This window comes from Pan troglodytes, chromosome 14 (assembly GCF_028858775.2).
Source record: "Pan troglodytes isolate AG18354 chromosome 14, NHGRI_mPanTro3-v2.0_pri, whole genome shotgun sequence".
Classification (NCBI taxonomy): domain Eukaryota; kingdom Metazoa; phylum Chordata; class Mammalia; order Primates; family Hominidae; genus Pan; species Pan troglodytes.
In genome coordinates, this window is record NC_072412.2 from 96,728,948 (window position 1) to 96,752,186 (window position 23,239).

The 23,239-nt window shown below is 34.7% G+C and overlaps 1 long non-coding RNA gene across 1 annotated transcript in view; it reads right to left on the minus strand.

Annotated features, from left to right (window-relative positions):
- Positions 1 to 21,222: 21,222 nt before the first annotated feature.
- Positions 21,223 to 23,239, minus strand: part of LOC101056741 (uncharacterized) — an 84,339-nt gene continuing 82,322 nt past the window's right edge. Inside the window, exon 4 of the long non-coding RNA XR_170287.4 lies at positions 21,223 to 21,544. This is a non-coding gene — a long non-coding RNA (uncharacterized LOC101056741). The remainder of the gene's footprint in view (positions 21,545 to 23,239) is intronic.

Sequence of the window (23,239 nt, forward strand, 5' to 3'; positions counted from 1 at the left end):
CTTTCATTAATCATAATATATCAATATTAGTTTGTTAATTTTGACAAATATACTTAATAAAGTAAGATGTTGATAATCAGGAAAAGTGAATATGGTTATTTGGAAACTCTGTGTAGTATCATCGTAATTTTTCTGTAAATCTAAATCAAAAAAGTAAAATTAAATGTTTATTTAAAATATGTAGAATTAAAACACATGGCAATGACACAAAGCATGGAAAGAGTATATAGGGCTGGACTATTCTTAGATTCTAGCATTATTGGGCAAGTGGTAAGAATAATAATTTCAGATAGACCCTAATACACATATGGGCTCCACTCTCTAGAGAAACACTGTAAAATAAAAATTTCTGCAATTGTAGAAATGTCCTGTATATGTACTAACAATACCATAGTCACTGACCATTTCAAATGCAGCTAGTGGGACTAAGGAATGAAATTTTAATTTTATTTAAATTTAAATAGCCAGCTGTGGCTCCTGGCCACCACGCTGAGGAGCATAATTCTAGAGTAGCCTAAAAGAACAATAAAAACTTAGGTGGCCAACAAATTATCAGGAAAAAAAATCAAATAATAAAAAATTATATTTCGTTCATCCAATTGAAGGCAAAGAAGGTAAGAAAATGTAACATAATACAAGTGGGTCTAAAAGAAAATAAATTGTAATATGGTAGCTATAAACTCAACTGCATCAATATTATATTCAATGTACTTGGACAAAATATTCCAAATAAAGGAAACAATATACTGCTTAGACCCGATTATATTTTGTTTATAAAAATAAAAATATCTTTCCAAGACAGCAAAATAAGGGGAAAAATCAATTTTGCAAGGTAGGTAAGGAATTCAATCAACGCAGAGAACTGAAAGAGTAGTATCTTAAATTTCAGTCCAATGTTAATTGGATATAAAGCAAAGGCAGAATAGACAACTCTTCCAAAGATACCTTCTCAATCAATACTTCCATATTTAAACTTCAGCTGTCAGATATGAGTGACAGCACAAAAGGAAAATTTGCTAAGGTTATACCCTTCACCTGACATTTTTAAGCCACTCCTTTTCTCACTTATTTTTATTTTCTCCTACTTTACCAGCTCTTGTCCAGCATGGTAACATTTCTAGAGAGCATCAGTTTCAACCACAACCAGTGATCAAAAAAAGAGAACTAAGACTTTTTTATAAATCACTCACATTTTTTCTACTAGATTTTTCTTTCCTAAATCTGTGAGACTATATTGTTCTTGTTCATCTGGGATATTGAGTCAGCCCCAGTGAATTGAATTTATTTATATGTTTCTTTACATTCAGCTCCAGTTTTGGAGAAATCTAGTTTATTCATGAGAGGTTAAGTTAGCAGGTAACAGAAAATCCCAAAATCTAAGTAGCTTAAGAAAAAGTTTTTATTTCTTGCTTAAGGAAGTTGGCAATGGGTCTGGGTGATGCTTCAGGGGTTCTGTCTTCTAACAGCTCAGCATTACACCTTCATATCAATATTTGCTTTTATAACCACATAGCAAGGGTGAAAGCACTGAAGGGTCTCACAAGTAGAGGATTCTTAAGAGGAACATGAGTCACTTCTGGTCATATTTCATTAAGACCATAAGTCAATGGCCATGCATAAAACCTCAACAAGAGAGAGGAGTAAGTGTCATCCTTCCCTTGCAATCTTATCCCAACAGAAGGCAAAAAGGAACCATTGATCAAATAAAAAATATATTGGGTAACTAATGTTTTAAACCAATTGTCCAAGCTATGTCAAGTCTGAACTTTAATATAAAGGAGAAAGAAATATTAGACTTGAAAAAAGTGGATACTAGATAACGAAGAGAAAACAGGGTCTATCCAATGATTCAATTTCACATAGCTTCGTTGAACACTGACTTGAGAAGAATTCTGATGCCAGTGTTAACTCAGTGGAAAAGAGTGATTTAAGAGGTCAGTGATACCAGCTAGGAGCACAAGAATGAGGGGTAGTTCTATGTAACAGACTGTCTTACTCACCCCAATTCCAACTTTCTTCTGCATCCACACTTTTTCTGGGCCTCATGGAGGGAGGGCAGAGTGTGCTTCTCCATCCCTCAATCAGGCTTGACCCTGCAACTTGTTTTGGCTAATAGCACATGGGTAGAGTGTGCAATTTCTGAGCCAAGACTTCAGTGTCCTCCTGTGTTGCCACTTGTTCTCACGTGCCTCTGTCATTCTCATGAAAAAAGCATACCCCAGGTGACACTCTGGTACCAGGAGAAGAATGTGAGATATATGAAACATAAACCCCTTGTTCCCACAGCCTGAAATGGAGTCACCCCAGGCATTCCATAGGCTTGTGAAGGGTGATCATCAAAGCCATATGTTGAGTTCAGCCTACACTGGCTGAACTTCAGCCAACCTTCAGAGAAGCAAGAACAGTTACAAATGTTTGCTGTTTTAAGCCATGGAACTTTGGGGCAATTTGTTATGCAGCAAGAGCTCATCAATACATGTTGGTGTGCCAGACAATGACCACACATAAATTACAGTGGGTGGAAAAAAAACCCACATCTACAAAAGAAAAGAGATTGCAGACTGTCACACAAAGAAAAAAAAAAGATAGGCATTCTTGAAAATCTGGAAAGAAAAAGAAGAATAGATACATGTAATGTGACCATTTTCTAAATATAGATATATGAACTAACAGTATCTTTTCTAGTTTCAGTCTCTATTTACCTGGAAAAAATTCAAAGATACAAAATTGTACTTTAAAATATATACTTAAAAACTGATTTTATTTTAAAAGAAAAAATTAAATGAAATGGAAATAGTACCTGACAATATAACATGAATGACTGTTAATAATTATTCTATAAAATTATAAATTTAAACATCAGGTTTATTAAAAATACATATTTATTTATTTATTTATTTATTTTTTGAGACAAGATCTGCCTGTATCACCTAGACTGCAGTGCAGTGGTGCAATCTTACCTCACTACAACCTCCACTTCCTGGGCTCAGGTCATCCTCCCACCTCAGCCTCCTGAGTAGCTGGGACTACAGACACATGCCACCATGCTCGGTTAATTTTTGTATTTTTTGTAGAGACAGGGTTTCGTCATGTTGCCCAGGCTGGTCTCAAACTCCTGAGCTCAAGCAATCTGCCTGCCTTGGCCTCCCAAAATGCTGGAATTATAGGCATGAGCCACCATGCCTGGCCTAAAATATCTTAATGTATTAAAATTAAAGAGATGTCTCAGTTTTGAAGGAAGAAAACAAAAGAAAGCATAATTTCCAACAGTAAAACCATAGAATTCAGTGACTTAATATGAAATATTAAAATGTAAATGCTATCATGTACCCCATAATGACATTTTGATCAATGACAGACCAAATAAACAATGCTGGTCTGGTGGGATTATAATACTATATTTTTGCTGTACCTTTTCTACATTTAGATATGTTTAAATATGCAAATATTTACCACTGTGTTACAATTGCCTACAGAAGGGGTGTCCAATCTTTTGAATTCCCTGGGCCACATTGGAAGAATTATCTTGGGCCACACATAAAATACACTAACACTAATGATAGCTAATGTACTAAAAAAAAAAAAAAAAACCCTCCAAAAAAAAATCATAATGTTTTAAGAAAGCTTACAAATTTGTGCTGGGCCACATTCAAAGCTGTCCTGGGCTGCATGCGGCCCGTGGGCTGCTGATTGCACAAGCTGGGCTTACAATACTCAGCACAGTAACATGCTGTACAAGTTTGTAGCTTAGGAGCAATAGACGATACCATGTAGCCTAGGCGTAGGCCATACTATCTCGGTCTATGTACACTCTATGATGTTTGCACAATGATGAAATCTCTTAATGATACATTTCTCAGAATATATCCCTGCTGTTAAGCGATGCATGACTATAGATGTTTTAAGGTGAATTTCAGAATGACAATTTGGGTATGGGATATTTAAGAAAGCTAATTTGAAATACGTTTTGAAATGAATACCAATGTCCAAAAGGTAGCCAGGCACTAGTTTTATGAGAGCAAGTATTGGTTTGATTTGGCAGCACTGTGTTTTTAACCCAAGACTCCAGCCCGAGTATCAGCAACCTTTCCTTGCATAAGAATCACTTGGGATGCTTTTTAACATAGAGGCGCCCAAACTCTATCTCTGAGCTTTTCATTTAATTGGTTTGGTTACAGCCTAGATATTAGTAATTTTTAGAAGATTTCTATATGATTTCAAAGTGTGACTAGGATTAATAATCATCACTACTTTGTCCTTTTCAAAATATAAGTAAGTCCATTATTTCAAAATGATTCATGACAGTTACCAACTCTCCAGATCCCTGGCTGTTCCCAGTCTCATTGCATTGAACCACAGCAGGTCTGATAATTCTTATCATCTGTTTATAATCATTCTGATCCTTCTAATAATCTATTTCTTATTCTGATATTTAAAATCTATAGGAACCATCGTGTTATAAAATATGTTCAAAGTAACACAGTGGCATCTTTGCAAATTGTACCTCCCAGTAGTCAAAGTGGGTTACATAACAAACAGAGGCAAAACATTACCAGTTAACCCTAAAAAGAATCTTCTATATCTATAGAGATCACTGTTTACACAGAAAGTACTAGTTTCCAATAATATGAGGTAGAGAACTTTTTTAGTGTAAGCATTATGATATGGAAGAGACTGGACAACAGAAAGAACCACTATATCATATAATCAACTTTTGAAAAACAGTATGTGTTGTCAAAAAAAAGGCATAATATTGAAGCTGTATTTACAGGTTATATAGAAAATGGTCACAGAGAAAACATTGCTGAAAACCTACTGAAGTTCAGGTGTAGGAACTTAGTACATGGACTACAAAAGGGCACAAGACTAACCTTTATTCCAAAAAAAAAAGAAAAAGGAAAAAAAGAAGAAAAGATAGAAGGAAGTAAAAGGGAAAATGGGAAGTTTTATTTTCCTTTTCAATTTTGAAGAAAGCTAAAGAAACGAAAACAAGGAAACCATTTGAAACTTACTACTTGCCAACATTACTATTTGATTGAAGTGATTTCATTAGAAAATTCCATTTGAAGTTATTTTTTGTTAATAAATTGATGTGTTTGCAACTGTAAAACATCTTTAAGGTTCCTATAGTTAAGAGTGCCCCACAGAACAGCAGGTATAAAATAAGTAGAAGCTTTAGCAAGAAAAAAAAATGTTTAAGAGTAAGGACTATGCTATCCATGTTTCTGTTCAAAGGGGCAATCTGATTATAACCCTATCCCAGATTTGGAAGCTATGAAGGGGTGTGGGGGGAATTTACAGCTGCACAGATTATAGAACAAACTGGCAACAGCACCAGAGGGAGCCAACAAGCTTCATGCCCAGGCAAACGGAGCGGAAAAGGGAGGAGAAGAATGGGAGGAGAGGAAAGAAAATGTTAACTGAAAGTGTTTTATGCCAGAAATGTACCAGCACCTTTGTTATTAAACACAGGCTTTGATGATGACACATTTCCCGTGTTCATAACTTGTGATTGGTGAGTTACTTTTACATTTATCTTAATGAGATGACACCCTGCTCTGAGATTTTATAAGCCATTTTCCTACCTATGAAACAAACAAAATATTCTTTTCTCCGATTTCATTTCTTCGTTGACCTTGGGAAAGCTAAACAAGAGAATAGTCTTGGTTACGCATTAACCTATGTGTCTGAGGTTGTGTGGAGAAAAGGACTAGTCACGCTTTACTAGCACTGAGGAATTTTTCACCTGGAAAACTCGGTTCAGTGTTTTTGTGACTTTTATTTGTACCTTGAAAAATTAGAAAGACAAATGATGAGAAGTAAATTGTAGGGGGAAGTTCTCAAAAAATGTAAATACATATTCGGCCTTGAAAAATGCATCTGAAATCAATTCCTTTTTGTGGGTGAATAAAGATTAATGGAATGTGATTCATTACGGGCATTAAATATTCAAATTAATGAAGAACATAGCCAAGTAGACACAATTATTGTATTCTTCAGTTATTACCTGCATGCTGCAGTGGACAGAGGAATTTGGAATGTGTCTTTTATTGCTGTCACGCTGCTTGGGGCACTGGCTTGGGAATTAAGGATTCATGCCTCTGCATAATGATATATGATTAGCACTGTGAAAGTAATTGAACTCTTCATTCTAGACAATCCTTTGCAGTGTCAGCAAGAAGCTGGAACAAACTGTGTCATTTAACAGAGTTATACTGTGAGAAAAACCTCTGATCCCTGCACAATTAACTTCCTAATAATTTTTAGGTTTTTGAGATCAAATGAGAGAATTAATATAATAGGGCATGTAAATGTGCATCAGAATATAAAGCAACGCAAAGGCACGAAAAGGGATGGAAAATTTAAAGAAATTAATAATTGCTCTCAAATATAATAAGAGACAGGTGTCGAGCTGTTAAAAGGATGATTGTTGTAACCGGAACAGCTGAGGATGGTAAAAGCACAGCTGTTGCGAAGATTAGTTGTATAGTAACAGAGAATACTTGTTTCACTGTGCACTCCACTACACTAAATTGTATTACAACGAGCTCATAAAGTACCACAGAAAGTGAAGTAATCATTATATTGACACCTATTTTACATAATAAAATACTGTAACTCAAACCATTTACCATAATTTTATGTCTTCAAAATTCCACAAACTGGCTTTATTCTTTATGAAGTTTCTCAATTTTCTTTATTAAATGCATAGCATATCTCATCATAATTGTAAGATAACAATAATACAATTACATTATATCACATTAGGATCACATGTTGAAAGCAGTATATTCTCCTTGAGGTTTGCCAGTGCCAAACATTTATTCTGGGAGTTTAGCTTTATCAAAATGTTATTTTGTTCAGTCCAGAGTAATAAATTGTATTTCAGGTAATTCTGTAAATTCAATGAGTGCCGCTTCTGGATAAGGACTGGATTGTGTTTGTTTCAATGTCAGACTCATGCTGACATTCAGGGAAAAAAAAAAAGGAGGTTGTTTTATAATTATTCTCAGTTCTTTGTTACAAACAAAATGATGACTGGGCACGGTGGCTCATGCCTGTAATCCCAACACTTTGGGAGGCTGAGGCAGGAGAATCACCTGAGGTCAGGAGTTTGAGACCAGCCTGGCCACCACGGTGAAAACCCATCTCTATTACATACATACATATATACATACATACATACATACATACATACAAAAAAAATTAGCCAGGCATGGTGGCTGGTGTCTGTAATCCCAGCTACTTGGGAGACTGAGGTGGGCGAATTGCTTGAACCCAGGAGGCAGAGGTTGCGGTGAGCAGAGATTGCACCATTGCACTCCAGCCTGGGAGACAAGAGCGAAACTTCGTCTAAAAAAAAAATCATAACTAACCCCCTTTGTACAGCATAGATCACAGAGCAAAAAAAAAATTATCAAAATAGAGAAGTGACTGTATTTATGGTTCCCAATGTTATTTCTTTTTTAAAGAGTCTAAGAATAAAAATGAATTTTAGTCACTTATTTTTAACTTCCTAAAATATGTACCTTTCTTGATGGCGCTGGGATTATTCAGTGAGTTTTCTTTTTGGTTCCTAATATTTTGTTTTGATAAATTATAAAATTTCCCTTTCTCACCTGTCTAGTCAACACCATCTCATGTGAGTTACACTCACACTGGCAACCAGATGCTCATTCTACCAAACATGAATTAAAAATGGAAATAATACATTTGAACTGACAAATTGCTTTGCGAATTGGTCTCAAGCACCAGTTTTGTGCAACTTTGGAAACTTTTCCAGTATTCAATATTTGTTTGATGGCTGCTTAAATAAACATTTTTCACCCTAGCAATATTAAATTGACCAAACACAAGGTATTAGACATTTTTTGTTAGTGATGGGAAGAGTTTTGTGTCTGCCTGGATAGACTTAAATAAAATGTTCATCTTTTTACTATTAAAGTTAATTTGATATTTTGCAGAATTCAAATGCTTAGAATTTTATTCTTTGGGTTTTGTTCTGCCTTGTTTTTGTTTGTGTGCTTTTGTTTTTTGCTGGAGTAAGTTGGCTATGCAATTAAGCTTCCACTAGTCTTTAATTACTACTGGCCCACTGATTTTGGAGCCAAGATTTGGTAGACACTCTGGGCTGATTTCCTAATAACATTTCTATTTGAATACTCAGAGAGAGACCAGTGTGAAGTGATGATGAATTTTGATAATACTAAGCTGTTCTCCTTATAAAGAGCAAAAAGGAAAAAGCATGCTATTAACTATGTTAAAGAAAAGTTTAGTAGAACTTTTCCTATATATGCTATTCTACTCTTTCAAGAGCAATTACTTCACTTACTGTTTCTAAAACCTTAACAAAATTTTACTTATAAGAGAGTGAATGAAATAATTCAATGAAAAATTATATTGTTTCTGCTGCTATGAATGATTGTCAAGGGTGTGTCTTCAGGGTGACATCAGCATTTTGAGATGGTGAATCTGGCATAATTAATAACATGCCACAACCACTTGACTTTTCCATTATCTTTGCAATTGAAATTATATAACTAGTTTCTCTGGATCTTTTGTTTTTTATCAAAGTTACTGCCACTTAAACCAATGAGCTAAAATGCTTGGAAAGTTTTTAGATCTTAGTATATAAGTTGTTTGTTTACTTACCTTTCCTCCCTGTTTTCTGCCCCATGCTTATACCAAAAATGAGCCAATCGCGCAAGAGTAGGCATTTTTTTCAAGGTTCTATGCCCTGCAGTATTCAACAAATTGTCTTTCATTTAAAGGACTCACAAATAAGTTTAAATGAATTGATCACATGAACACCCATGGAATCCAAGCAAGGGAACAGAAGGTCAAGGTAATGCACAGAAACCAAAAAGGAAGATAGTATCCAGAATGCAGTAGGGAAAATAAGTGAGAAACAACAGAAACCCTAAAAAGTAAAAAGAGGCAGATGGGCTTCAGGATGGTTGCAGCAATTGGAGGATCCAGACAAAGTAAGAGTTTATTTCACTCAATGCCCAAATATTGGTCAAGTGACAGGAAACATAACAAACACTGAGTGACAATGAATAAGACAAACACCTAACCTCCTGCAGGTGTTGCCTTGTGGAAAGCACAGTGAAGGAAATGAACATTGTGCTTCGGTAGATGGTAATGGATGGACAAGGGGTTGACAAGGAGCGGAGTAGGCAGCTAGGATTTCCATGAAGAGATATTTATTTTGAGATCTATTCTTTCCAAAAGTGGAAAAAAATAAATTCCAAGCAGAGTGGACATGTGCCAAATTCCTGAAGTGAGAGAAAGCTTGGAATGTCCAAGGAACTGGAAAAAAAAAAAAGTCAGTGAGGCTGGAGGACTGAGAGGGGGGGTTGGCAGAAGGAAAATTGAAGAAAAAGGTGTGGCAAGGTATTGTAGGGCCTTGAACACCAAGATAAGGATTTCATTACAAGTGCAATGGAAGAATTTCACAACTCTTCCAATTGCATTAGATATCAGTACTTAATTTAACTTAAAGAGGAAATATATATGTATAAAACACTTCCTGGTTGTCATGTGAAGATTAAGTGTTAGGGAAATGAGAGTGGAAGTGGGAAGGCCAATTTGCAGGCCATGCAGCATCTCTAATGTGAGATGATGACAGCCTCAATTTGGGCAATGGTGGTGAAGACAGTGAAGCATGGAGCTCTTTGATGATACAGCATTTGCTGAGGAATTGGATGGTGGAGATGGAAATGAGGAAAATAGTGAAACAGCTGAATTTTGGGTTCAAGTCTTGAGAAACTAGATGAAGTTAATCCATTGACTAATATGGGGAAAGTAACAAAAGGGAGGGAAAACCGAGTTTGAGTGGGAGTATGAATCAATAGCCCAATTTTAGCTATGTCCATGCAGAGATACCTAAGATGTCCAAGTGGACATGTCTGTCTTATATGCGAATTTGGAGATCAAAGATGCCTTGGCTAAGGGATTTATTTGGAAATCATCTGCACAATATAGCATTTAAAGGAAAGAAAGTGAATGAGGTCATCCAGAGAGAGGAGAAACAAAAGTAAATACCCAAGTACCACCAGCAATCCAGCAATCAGAAATGCCATGACTATTGCTGTAAGGTGTTTTGTCTCTGCCCTAAGAAGAACTTCCTTAGACACTTCTAACTACACTTCCATCTACATGGAACAGGGTAGGTCTTCTCATGGAAACAGGAGATTCATTGATGACTGGCTTGAAGACATATGTAGCTAGAAAATAATAATAGATATTAATAATGTGATGTTTCTGTCTTAGTACTGCCAACATAGCTTCTGGTTAAGAAACACCACCCTATCTTCCTTAAATCTAAAGCATAGTCTGGATATCCTCTTGCTCAGGTCAAGAGGAAGAGGAAATCTTTTCTCTGAATAAACATTCATGCCATACCCCCTCCTGTAAACATCTTAAGATACCTGGCTGCAACTGGTTACAATTACTAATAAAATTTTGGTCTTTTGAGCCCCAAACATCTTTCCCACCCTCCTCTCAGCATGGTTTTCCTTCTTTGAACAATATAAAATCTCAGGAATGGATCCAAAATTGTTCTGACATAGTTAAAGATGACTGGTAACTTTTAAAATATTACCTCTCCCTGAGGAATTTTCTTTTCAACAAAAAATTTGGAAAATTATGGTATCATTGAAAATAGGATGGTTGAAATTGAAGCCTTCAGTGGTAGAGTTTCAGATGATTGCCTTCAGGAAAGATGAACCAAGATGGAGAAGGGAAAGAGGGTTTTATGCTTCTGTTGGTAGCGTTAATATTTTCTATTAAACACACACACACACACACACACACACACACATATTTTGGAAGCAGAGAATACAGATTTAGCTGAGAAGCCTATCTTTTGTATCATATGCCCCTTGGTTGGTATAAAGTCCAGGCATCCTGATTCAAGTGAATTCTGTGTAAAAGTAAAAATGAGTTGTCAAGCTTTTACCCAATAAAATTGGTTATGTTTTTCTTTATGAACTGAAAAGTATGTCTATTGTAGCATAAAAATAATAACAACAATTCTTAAGGTTTATTTTATGTTTATGAATTTATTTTTCTCACAGAAAAATTTATTTTTCTCTTTAATAATTGCCTTCAGCACTCTTCCTCCTAGGAGGAACAAAAGCAAGGCACACTAGAAAGTACTAGACTGAAAGTATAGCAGAAACTCTATTAATTGAAACACAGTTCAAGTCAACACAGACAATAAAGCCAGTGGCTGGGGTAAAATTTAACTGACCCGTTCAAGGTTGAGAAAAATCTTCAATCAAAATGTTTCTCTCTCAGTGGATGAAGAGCTCTACATTGAACTGATTTAACGGTGAAACTTACTGAAATACTTCTCACTAGGGAAACATAAGCTAAAACAAAAACAAAGATAGTAAAAACCCACTACAATAGTGGTTAAGAATATGCTTTAAGCTGTATTTTTCTGCTTCAAAGTCTACTACAGGAGAGAGGATTTTTTTAAGTAAAACAAGTCAGATGGACAAAATTAATATTTTTTAAGAGTAATGTTATTCCTCTCTACTGTTATGGTTAAGTTTGGCATTAGATCTAAGATTTTAGACTTCCATATATATAATTTATATTTATGTAAATCTATATATAATTTATATTTATATTATTTTTATATTTATATTATTTATATTTATATTATTTTTATAATATAAAAATTAAAAGGTTCTATATATAAGACATACAAGTAACAATATACAAATAAAACGAGGATTTTTTTACACAAAAGGATATTTATGGTTTGCTCTATTATACTTACTATCAATGTCACTGGCCTGCCTTCAGGGTTAAATCCACCAGTAAGTATTCTGCAGTAAAAGAGTTACCATAAATATGGTGTTAACTTGCGCTTCCTGGAAAATAGAAACAAATTTCTCTGGAAGTTGAGGATGTGATTATTCATCATAATGAAGTATCTTCTATTGGCTCCATTTTTGTTTTCTAAGCTCTCAATTATTTTAGCCACAATCACAGCCAGTGCACAGGGTCTCAAGCTGGACACATTAAAATCAATGGGTGGCTCGAAATGATTCAACATGATGTGCCTTTTTCATTTCAAAATGAAGAACAACAAAAATTATCACTTTACTTCTACTGATTCAAGCTGGAAGCAAATCTGATAGGTTTACAAATCCCTCACAAAGGAAGGTTAATAGAAGCCATAATTCTGACACCTTCTCAAATTGTGGGAAGCAAGTCAGAGGCCACACAACAAACCCAGCTCCATTATTAATTTCACACTTGAGTAGTACCACATAGTTAAGCATTCACTGCATGAATTCAAATCACAGCAGACTATTGGTTTCAGTAATAATCAAAAAGGAAAATTAAGTTTAAAAAAAGATGAAAACTGTAGAATGCAAGGCTTTCTGTCATTAAAAGTCACTTTTACCAAAATATAGATTTATCAGATTTAATCATAATGTTAGTGTACATAATAAAAACTATCAAAGAGGCCAAAATTTTTATTCACCATCTGAGTGAATAAAAGTATGAAAGTAATTTTCCAGATAATTCTATAAGTGACTATTCTTCTTGCCTGAAATCTGAATTAGGGTGAAAGTATTCTCCTCCCTTTTTCTATCCCTAATTGTCATATTATTTTGGCAGTTTGCTCAATTCTTTACTTTGATAGTGCAAATTTCTTGCAGTTATTAAATGTTCTCAAATGATTTCATAATCCCTAGAAAGCTCAGGAAAGCATTGTATGCTTAGAACAAAATATCACCATTCAACAGCAGCCAGAATTATGAAAAAGAAACAATTCTGAATAATCATTTTGTGTGCAGATACACACAAGTTTTTAAAAAATCCTCAAAAGCAACAATGAAGTCAAATTCAAGACAATGACTTTTAGGTTAAAGAGAATTTGGATTTTTTTTTCCTTATAGTTACCTTTTATGCCAGGGCTACATAACAAAAAGTCAATAAAAATTGTTAGCAATCAGCAATTTGATTATGAACTAAATAAATTGTGTCATAATTTCAACAAGAGAGATTACCTGACTACATTCATTTTTTTTCTCTTGAATTCTGTGAAATTTAATTGGACCTTCTAACACCTGATGCTAGTAATTATGTGTCTTGCCTTACTTTACTACATTCTAACTCTGCATTTCTCAGAATGTAGTAAGTATAAATTTTGGAAATGGTAAGTATATTCATAAGTGAAGCCCTAATATCCACTGTGTTTAGGGTAATATTTTATCAGTTAATGGCAAAAACAAACAAAACAAAAAATTCTAAATAAAAATGATACAAATAACCATTAAAAATAATTAAAATTGATTTTTATTTTAGCAAAAATGCACACATTTACTTACTTTTTTTTAACATAGGTCTTTTTGTTAATTACAAATCAGTAGATAAGTATTTCTCAGAAATTCATTATTTAAAATGTTGGGTTTTATTTCTTTAAAGTGGTCCGAGAATATAAAGATACTAGCAAAGCAATCAGAATACAGAAACTAACGGCTGGTATTTTTTATCTCAGTCTTTCGCCTTCTTGCTCATACCTAGAGAGCCTTTTTTAGTAACTTACCATTATCAAGGCTTTTCATAGCATTCAACATGGTTTCATAGAAACAAAAATAACTGTATCAAGATATATAACTGGATACGTACATATATCCTGACATATAAAGAAAATGTATATTATAGAATCCTAGAAAAGTATAAGCTTCTTATTTCTGTCTGTCCCCATATCAATAGCATAAATAGGTAACTTTATAATTTAATTTGTTCATACTGATTTCTACTCATTTTGACATGTCTAGCAAATCTGTAAGAACTTAAGGATGGAGGGAAGGAAGGAAGGAGGGAAAGGAAAGGAAGGAAGGAAGGAAAAGAGGGAGGGAGGAAGTCTCAAATGAGTTTAAGCTTCACTATTTTTAACCTGTGTTATAATAGGCAATATCAAATATCATATATACAGGAGTGCTGAACTACACCCAGTTCATGTAGGCCTAAAAGAGTACATTTGTAAATTTAGAAACCAGTTGTTAAATACAGCCATTGCCAAAAATTGGATTATATAAACTTACAATTAAATAAATTACAAAATAAGCAAACGAAGTAATACTCAAAACTTAGTATTTCCCAATTATTTTAATGCATTTCACTATTATGTGTGCTTTTGTAGTTGCTTATATTTATTGCTTCTTTACTGTAAAAATACTTTATAATGATACCCTTCCTAACTGTATGTCCAGTGACATCAAGTTGGTACTTTGAAACTGGACATGTGGGAGTATTTATACTATATAAATCAGCAAATGTAACAAAACAAGTTGCTGTTTTGGGGGGAGGGGGATAGGTGTTGAACATTCACAAGTACATAGTTTTATATACGGCATAACATGTAACTAAAAGATATGTTATAAATATATTTTTGTCATGTTCTTAAGTATTGAAAGTCATTTTTGAAGTCAGTTTTCAAGATGTTTCAAAAAGGTAATTTCTAAATGTGCACTGTCCTCAAGAAGAAAGAAGAGTACTTTGGCAGACACAATGGGAAATCAACTCAGATTATACAAAGAAATTTAAAATAATCTGAAAACCAATGGTCTACTCACTATGATATTTAAATAAAGTTAAACATGAAATGAATTGTACTACTTAAATGCTGTGGCTAAGAGCTGAAAACTCAGCAAAATTTCTAGTGCAATGCACAGATTTTGCAACCTATAGGTATAAAATTTTGCACATCAAAAATATTTACAAATGGTTTAATACTCTTCTTTTAATAATAGAAGTTATAAAAGCAAAACATTGTGTGCTGGAAAACTCAAGAAATATAAATTCAAAGTTTATTTTGCATTAGATAAGAACTCATGGAAAATAAAGCCTAACCTTTCTAGGCATATGCTATCATTGGGAAATCATCCACTTACATTGGTTGTGGCCTAAAGTCCAGGGTCTTTGACATGTACCCAAAGGTTTATGTCCTGTAAATGCTGTAATCTAATTAAGTAGATGCTCCATTTAAGCATTAATAGCAGAGTGCCTGTTAAAGTCCAGAGGGACAGTAAAAGATGAGCTTAGACTCAGAGAAAAAAGGAGAGTGGAAGAATAATCATCTGAGATTGGAATATTTGTCTGTTACATAGTCCCCCTCCCCATTCCCAGGTCCTTCTAGCCTTTGTCTATAATGGAGGATAGTATTTCCTCAAATCTGAGACAATTATCAAATTATCAATTTTAGATGTACCGTTCATTCATGTGGAGCTAATTTTAAGAAATCATACAATTAAACTGACACAATGCTTTCTTATAACTTAGAATCTTTATTTGATACTTGTTGAAAAATTTAGACATATATGAATATAACACTTTTCAAATATCACTCTCAGGCACTCGTAAAATGAAAATAGAAATAAAAATAAACTGGTAAAGAAATTCACAAACTTCTTTGCAGAATCTTACTCTTTTGGATAATTTCCAACAAAAAGTCATTGATAACTCTGTTTTTCCATAAGTCATCCTCGGTGCCATACAGAGTATTGATGATGCTCTTAAAATATGCCCAAATATTGTCTTTGAGGTCTTCTTTCAAGCTTCCTTTGAGTTTTGGTGTTAGTGTTTTCTTGATCTTAATTAATTCTGACAATGGAAAAGTTTGGGTAACAGTCAAAAGACATAAACTTTCCTATAAATGCTCTCAAATAGTTTATGATTGAGATATCAAAGTTTTTATTTGCCATATGGTACAGAAGCAACAGACAAGGCCAAGCATGGGCGGGAAATAACATATCATCACTTCCACCCAATCAGAGTCCATTTTAAGATTCCATCAATCATAAGACACATCCCAACTTCCGAAAAATTTAAATGCGGAAACTATGCAGCCTAGAATCAATAAAATTAAGTGTTCAAGCTGCCCCAAGTTAATTTGGGCAAGCAGAGTTAGGAATTTTGACACAATTGTTAAGTCATTAGACTGCTGATTAATTTAATCTGTCTGTCTATGTGACTTTCCCTTTCATAAGAACCCATCCTTCCTGCCCTCATAATCCATTACACTGAAGTCACCTACATTGCCCTCTATGCCTGGGTCTAGAGTTTGTAATATCAGCAAATTTTGCTCTCCGAATTTCTCCTCCCTTCATGAAGGACACTTTGTAAACCACTTCTCTCAGAAAAGGATCCAATATTTCTTTATACCAAGCAGTGAAACACATAATAAAATACTATCCAATTTAAAGTTAAAGGTCTATATCTCTTCTCTAGGACCAGAGGACAGATGAGTTTCAGAATTCTTAATTTTTTAAAAAAAGTCATAAAGATTATACAGTACATGTACCATATCCTACGTAACCCCAGTGGGGTCTAGAGTGGCACTCTGAAATCAAACTCTAACATTTCTACACCAAAATGTATAAATAGTAATATTAAAAGGGATAAAGTTTCTTGTAAAAGAAAAATCTAGGGTACAATAAAATTTTAAAGAGTTTATTTGAGTAAGAAATAATTCATGAATTGGGGAACACCAGACTAAATGAAGTTTAGTGTTCCAATGACACAGCTTCAGAGGCAAATATTTATAGGGTGAATAAGAAAACAAAACAAGTTATTTGACTAGTGGCAGTTACAAATTGCTTTTTATGGTTTACCTTGTTGGAAAGTCCCTAGTCACATAATCATATCTTAGTAGACTGCTCATGATTGGCTAGGTTAAGTTTTGTCTCTGTATAACATAAGCATTTACCCGAAAAGATCCGAGTTAACTTTTGCTTATGTTTGCAACTTAAGCAAGGCTAAGGCTCTCTTTAAAGCCTTGTTGGTTTTGTTTGGTAAGGCATTCTTCAGGCAGTCTCCATTTTAATCTTTCTTTAACATTATCAATGACATCCCTTAAATTCAAGCTGGATTTTGCCACCAAATTAGACCAGATAAGGTGAATTTTGCTGCCAAGTAGGTTACACAAATCTATTACTTTTCCAAGCTAATGGAATTTGGAATTGCAGATATGGTGTTGTGGACATATATTAGACACAAAGAATCTAGGTTTTGCAAAGAGTTTTAGACATGAGAAAAAAGTGAATTATATTTTAGAAAGATGGAGAAAGCAGTAGTTTTTCTCAGTTCCCCAGTAACTGCATCACATTTAGAGAAATGGACAATATCCACAGCTAAGGTTCACCTAGTTGCTCTAAAAAGTTTCCTCACTGCGTCATCTTCCTCCTTAAATATCCGTATCTCAGCAATGGCATCATGAACCATCAATTGTTCAAACCAAGCACCGTATAGCTGTCCTTGGTTCTTTTTGATCCTTCCTCACATAACCTATCATGAAGTCTATCAATTCTGCTTCCAGAGTATTCTCTTCTACGTCATAGGACCTATAACATCCTCTCCATTTCTGTAGCTACTACCTCAATCCAAGTGCATCATGTTTTTCCTGAATTAAAATAACTTCCCAATCAGTCTTCTGTTTACATCCTTATCTCCCTGCTGCCATTCTGCATGTAGCAACCAGCGTCATTGTTCAGTCAAAAATCAGATGATCTCATTCCCCTGTTTAAAAATTTCAAAACTCTTAAAATGACTAAAAAGGCTTTTAATGACCCAGCCTTTTCCTCCCACTCTGCCTTCACTTACTGCGGTTTCATTGCTCTCATCAACTTTCTTTCTGTTTGGCAAATAAGTAAGCTCCTTCTTCCTTCAGAGCCGTTTGCATTTCCTGCTTCCTCAAGGACACAGTTGGAGACATTGATTCCCAGCCTTTGCCTTGCTGGTTTCTTCTGGGTCTTCAGTTGTCAGTGAAGATGTAAATCCCTCAGCCATGACTTCTCTGGTTTCCAAACTAAAGTACATTTAATTCCCAAGCCCTCAGGCACGACCCTAGTTGATTTTCTTCAAAGTATTTGTTATTATTTGAAGTTATATTGACGAATTGTTTGCTGACTTATTTATTGGTCTGTCTTTGCCTTCTAAAATGTAAGCTCCATACAGGCAAGGACTGTTCACCAGTGTGTCGCTGCTGCCCAGAACATTGTCTGGCACACAGCAGAGGCTCATTGAATATATTTCAAGCATAGAATCAAAGCCAAGTAATTGATAGTTTAACATACTCATTTTATTATTGCAGTCATTCACATTACTTGTGTTCCTGGTCCAACTAGGGTGTGCTCAGATTAGAGTGGTCTGTGGATATTTCAGAGAATAATGATGTGTCCAGAATATGAGACACAGTTTTTATGTCTGGTATTTTTTTGTTGTTGTTAATTTGATATTTTGCCTACCTAAATCAGTACTGTGGGTCTACAACTTGGATTACATTTAATGAGGGTTTGTATAAGAACTCTATGTGTGTGTGTGTGTGTGTGTGTATCAGATAGATAGATAGATAGATAGATAGATAGATAGTTTTTAAAAATATTTTACCCTTTTAATCCTCTGAAGAGAATAAGTGACCTGCCCAATGTCTCATAGCTAAAGCGCAATCACACTTAGTTTAAATTCCACATTATTCAGAGTACAAATGTAAAGAAATGAATGTAATTATTCATTTTTAAACAAATTTAACCTTCTGTATGTAGATGATTTAAATGCAATTTTGGAAATAATGCTGTTCTATAGCGAATGAAAAGAAGTGGTTATTTGAGCTCTATGGATTTTGAAGAACATGGAGAAAGAAAGGTTTATTGCGTCTTTAAATCAGAAAGATTATCTTCTTTGTGGAAAAGCTCCAGAAGCTGGAGTCTCCAGATTTATTTCCTGTTACGCTCAGAGAAGATTTAAATAAAGTAAGAAAATCCTCTCATGAAAACAGCCTGGTTTGCAAGGCTATCATTTCGATAAGGACACCAAAAATCTGCCTTCCCCTACAGTCTGGACCTCAAGGAAGATGTATTTTCAGTATAAAATTTAATGTTTTGGTTTAAAATTTGTAGGAATATTAACCTTCTTTTGGTGAAGAAAGTCCAGATTATCTATCAGGATAAAACAATCTTATGTAATCCAATGGAAACTATAAGAAGAAGATGTTTTGCAAACAAATTGCTAATATGTGAGTCATTTGACTAGACCAACAGGGTGACCAAGCTGAAAGCTTCAAACTATCTCATGGGCTATTTATGCACTTATTTAAAGACCACCCTGCTATATTGGGTGAAATAACATTTTCTTTGTCTTATTTTCTCATTTATTTACTATGTTGCAATAAAGTGTATGTTTCCTCAAAAATAACATTCACACACCAAGAAATAGAATTTTAAATCAGAAAGTTGTCTTGAGGTTTATTTTCAACTCTTCTTGTCAACACTTCTCAATGCTAACTAGATTTAGTGAAACTTCTTTTATAAGCGTGTGAAGACCTTATAAGCAATGACTATCCCTGCTAATATTAACAACAAAGTCTGGGGTGTGATTGTAAATGACTCTTCATCTGCCAAAAGTATTTTATTTTTTGAAGTGTCAAACCCTTTTCTTAACTAGCAAATAAAAAATCATATATATTTATTGTGTACATGTTGTTTTGAAACATGTATACATTATAGAATGGCTACGTAGAGCTAATTAATGTATGTGTTACCTCATATACTTTTTTTTGTGGTCAGAACACTTAAAATCTACCCTCATGGCTTTTCAATAACACAACACATTGTTATTAACTGTAGTCACCATGTGACAGTGCGTCTCTTTAACTTATTCCTCCTAAATGAAATTTTGTGTCCTTTGATCAATATCTCCTCTACCCCTGCCTCCAGCCCTTGGTAACTACTGTTCTACTCTCTACTTTCAAATCCTTCTTTTATTGCTGGCTTTACACAATGGCTATAATCATTCCAAGAAGCGACTTCAAAGAAGCCATTTCAAAAAACATTGCCTAAACTAATTTTAAAATAAAGTTGTTGTAAGTTATTAAAAAAGAAACAATACATGCTAAGTATAGAAAATTCAGGACTAGAGAATTGTTATTCAAAACATTTCTCTCTTCATGTTTATTTAAGAAATTATATAATGCCAAAGAATAAATATTAATTTTCTGAAAGACATCTAAACCATCCAGATATAATATAATCATGGTCATATCAAAATTATTCTATCCATGATCATAACCATAGAGAAGAAAAAACCCATACTTGTAAGTTCTTTAATGGTTGTACTGACTTTATTTATACAATGATGGCATCATCCATCTTTCACTGTATATTATTTCAGTGACCTTTCAGTAACTTGATTTTAAAGATCTTTGTTTCCCTATTTCTCAGTTTTCTTCAAGGCCAGTACACATTGGAGGGAAAGCTGTTTTTGCAAGAGGTGCAGTTTGTGACTGATATAGGCAGGCAAATCAGCCTGAATGGGGCTTATTTTGAGTCCAAGCCTGTTGACTGAAAGAGAGAGGGCTAGAATTTAAGCAGCACCCACCATAAACTAGGCTATGTCTTTCATCAGCATATCAAGAAAGAAGCTTGGAGGCTCAACTCCTTAAGTTCCTCTACAGAGAGAGTACCACTGACATTCCTCATTGCATTTAATCTCATTAATAATTATCTCCTGTTTGTTAAGTTCTGTTATAGACCTCATGTTCCACATAAAGATACTGAGGCTCAAACAGTCAGTGCATGGTGGGCAAGGGTTTGAATCAAAGACTCTGGCTGCAGGCTCATTCTGTTTGTCATACTTCCTGGCGAGGGAGGGTGACTCACGCCTCTAATCATAGAACTTTGGGAGGCCAAGGTAGGGCCAGTCACTTGAACCCAGGAGTTCCAGACCACCGTGGGCAACATGAGAAAACTGAGAAAACCCTATCTCTCCAAAAAAACACAAAAATTAGCTGGGTGTGGTGGCATGCCTGTGGTCCCAGCTACGAGAGAAGCTGAGGTGGGAGGACAGCTTGAGCCTTGGAGATTAAGGCTGCAGTGAGCCAGGATTGCACCACTGCACTCCAGCCTGGGCGACAGAGTGAGACTCTATCTCAAAATAAATAAAATAAAAATAAAATAAAATAAATACTTCCTTTCCAAGCACTAGAGAACTGAGAGATTTATATACAGTTAAAAGGGCCAAAGCAGTGATTTTCAACTATTTTATGAATAAATAATGAAATCTCTGTGTGTGTGCGCATGCATGAATGTATACAGAAAGAGCACGTGAAGATAGACAGAGATACACAGATGGTTTTGGTAGAAAGCACCAAGCTTTAAGAACAAATGTAAATATAAAGATTAAAGAATTTAGGATTAATACCATGATTGCTTATTCAGAAAAGAGGATTTTTTTCCTGTAAATTTCATTACTTGAAATCATTTCTCAAAAAGCATTTAGATCATCCTTTATTCATATTAAGAGGAATTAATTGCTTTTCATTTCAATTTATTTTTTCTTCAAGTTAGCCAGTTTTTTCCCTAGTATTATAGATTCATGCTTCATAGACAAGATTAACTTTTTTAAAAAAAAAGTTTAAGTTAGCAACAAGGAGGGTATGAAATGATTAAGAGCTTGAACTTTTTCCTTAGATTTCCTGGATTCAAATCAACTGCACCTCAGATTTCAGATTTCTCTCCTGTAAAATGAAAGTTGTAATGATTAAATGAGAAGATACAAATAAAGCACTTAAGACACCTGATAAACATTAAATTATAGCTCTTACATCAAAATAACATGCAGAAGTGAGCATTTAAGTGTCTTAGATAACAAAGATGCTTCAATTATCAACAATTCATACTAGACCTGCATTGGATTGTTGAATCAATTCTCCAGTGAATAAAGTATTGATTGCCAATCTCCCTCAATTTTCAAATAATAAGGGTTTTTTTAAAAATGAATCATATTCTATGGGCACAAATGCTCTTTGCCTCTCTATCTTAAAACCACACACCAAACCACTCATGAATCACTTAAATCAGTCATTTGGAAGTGTCAAACCAGCATAACACAATCTAACAGTGTTCGTAATGTTACATCTTAAAAGATTTATCCATAAACAGGCAACATAGAATCATAACAAGCATCTTCCATTTTGTACATAAAGTATGGGTATTTTGACAATTTGAGAAGAATTATAGGTGGGGCATTTTGCTTCTCAGATTACTGGTTTAGTGAGGGCTAGGCTAAGTATAATAGCGTTGAACAATTTACGCCCAGGATCTCAAGAATAAAACTCTATTGCCCCAAGTGGTAGCCCCAAAGCAGTTAGCAATTAGCAATTCTGAGCCTAGGGTTCTTTCTCTGCTTTCTAACCTCTGGCTGTTATTTGCCTGAGAGTGCTCAAGTCTGCTGATGACTGGCACGTCAAGTTAGAATGAATAAGTGGCAGACTCCATTCCTGAAACCTGTGGCATCTGGGTGGAATCCGGATTGCCAACATGGCTCAGCTGATTTTGCATGTGCAGCTAGAACTTCCTTATGTAATAATCTGATGGACTTCACGTTACAATGTAACTATTGTAACATGTGCCTGTGTTCCTTGCTCTGTGTGATTAACTCAATCCTGAGAAGAGTTGGGTTTGTTCTTAATTAAGTTGTCAGTAATAAAGGAATTACTTTAAGGGCTTAAAGGGATTTCTGAGACCATATGTATGGTAACACAATGTTATATTGATGAAGCACGGATTCTGACTCATTTATGGATACCTAAGATGGGCCATAGACAAGGGCTCAATAACTATCTGTTGTTTGATGACTGAGTGAAGAAATGTATAAGGCAAAGCCTGGAAGTGAGTGAGTTAGGCAGGAAAAAGAAAAAATCTGGGTGTAGGTGGAAAAAAAGAAAGAATTAGGTACCTATTAGGTTAGTAGATCAATATGTTGTCAAAAGTTACAGAAAATTAAATACTCAACAAATTCCACACACATTTACGGCCACCTTCATGCGTTAGTTCACTGTTTCCCACACATCAGTCATTTGTTTAGTTCCTTCACAATTTGTCATATTGAAGCAATACCTACGTGTTATTTTCCTTTAAATGAAACTTCAATCAATGGATCTTTTTTAAATGTGGCCCATTCTACACAGTATCACCTGCTAGATGATGGGTTTGGTGCTCTCAGTGCTTCTCATACTTTTTTTTTTTTTTTTTTAGGCAGTGTTTTGCTCTTGTTGCCTGGGCTGGAGTGCAATGGTGCGATCTCGGCTCACTGCAACCTCCACCTCCTGGGTTCAAACAATTCTCCTGCCTCAGCCTCCCAAGTAGCTGGGATTACAGGCGCCTGCCACCATGCCTGGCTAATTTTTTGTATTTTTAGTAGAGACGGGTTT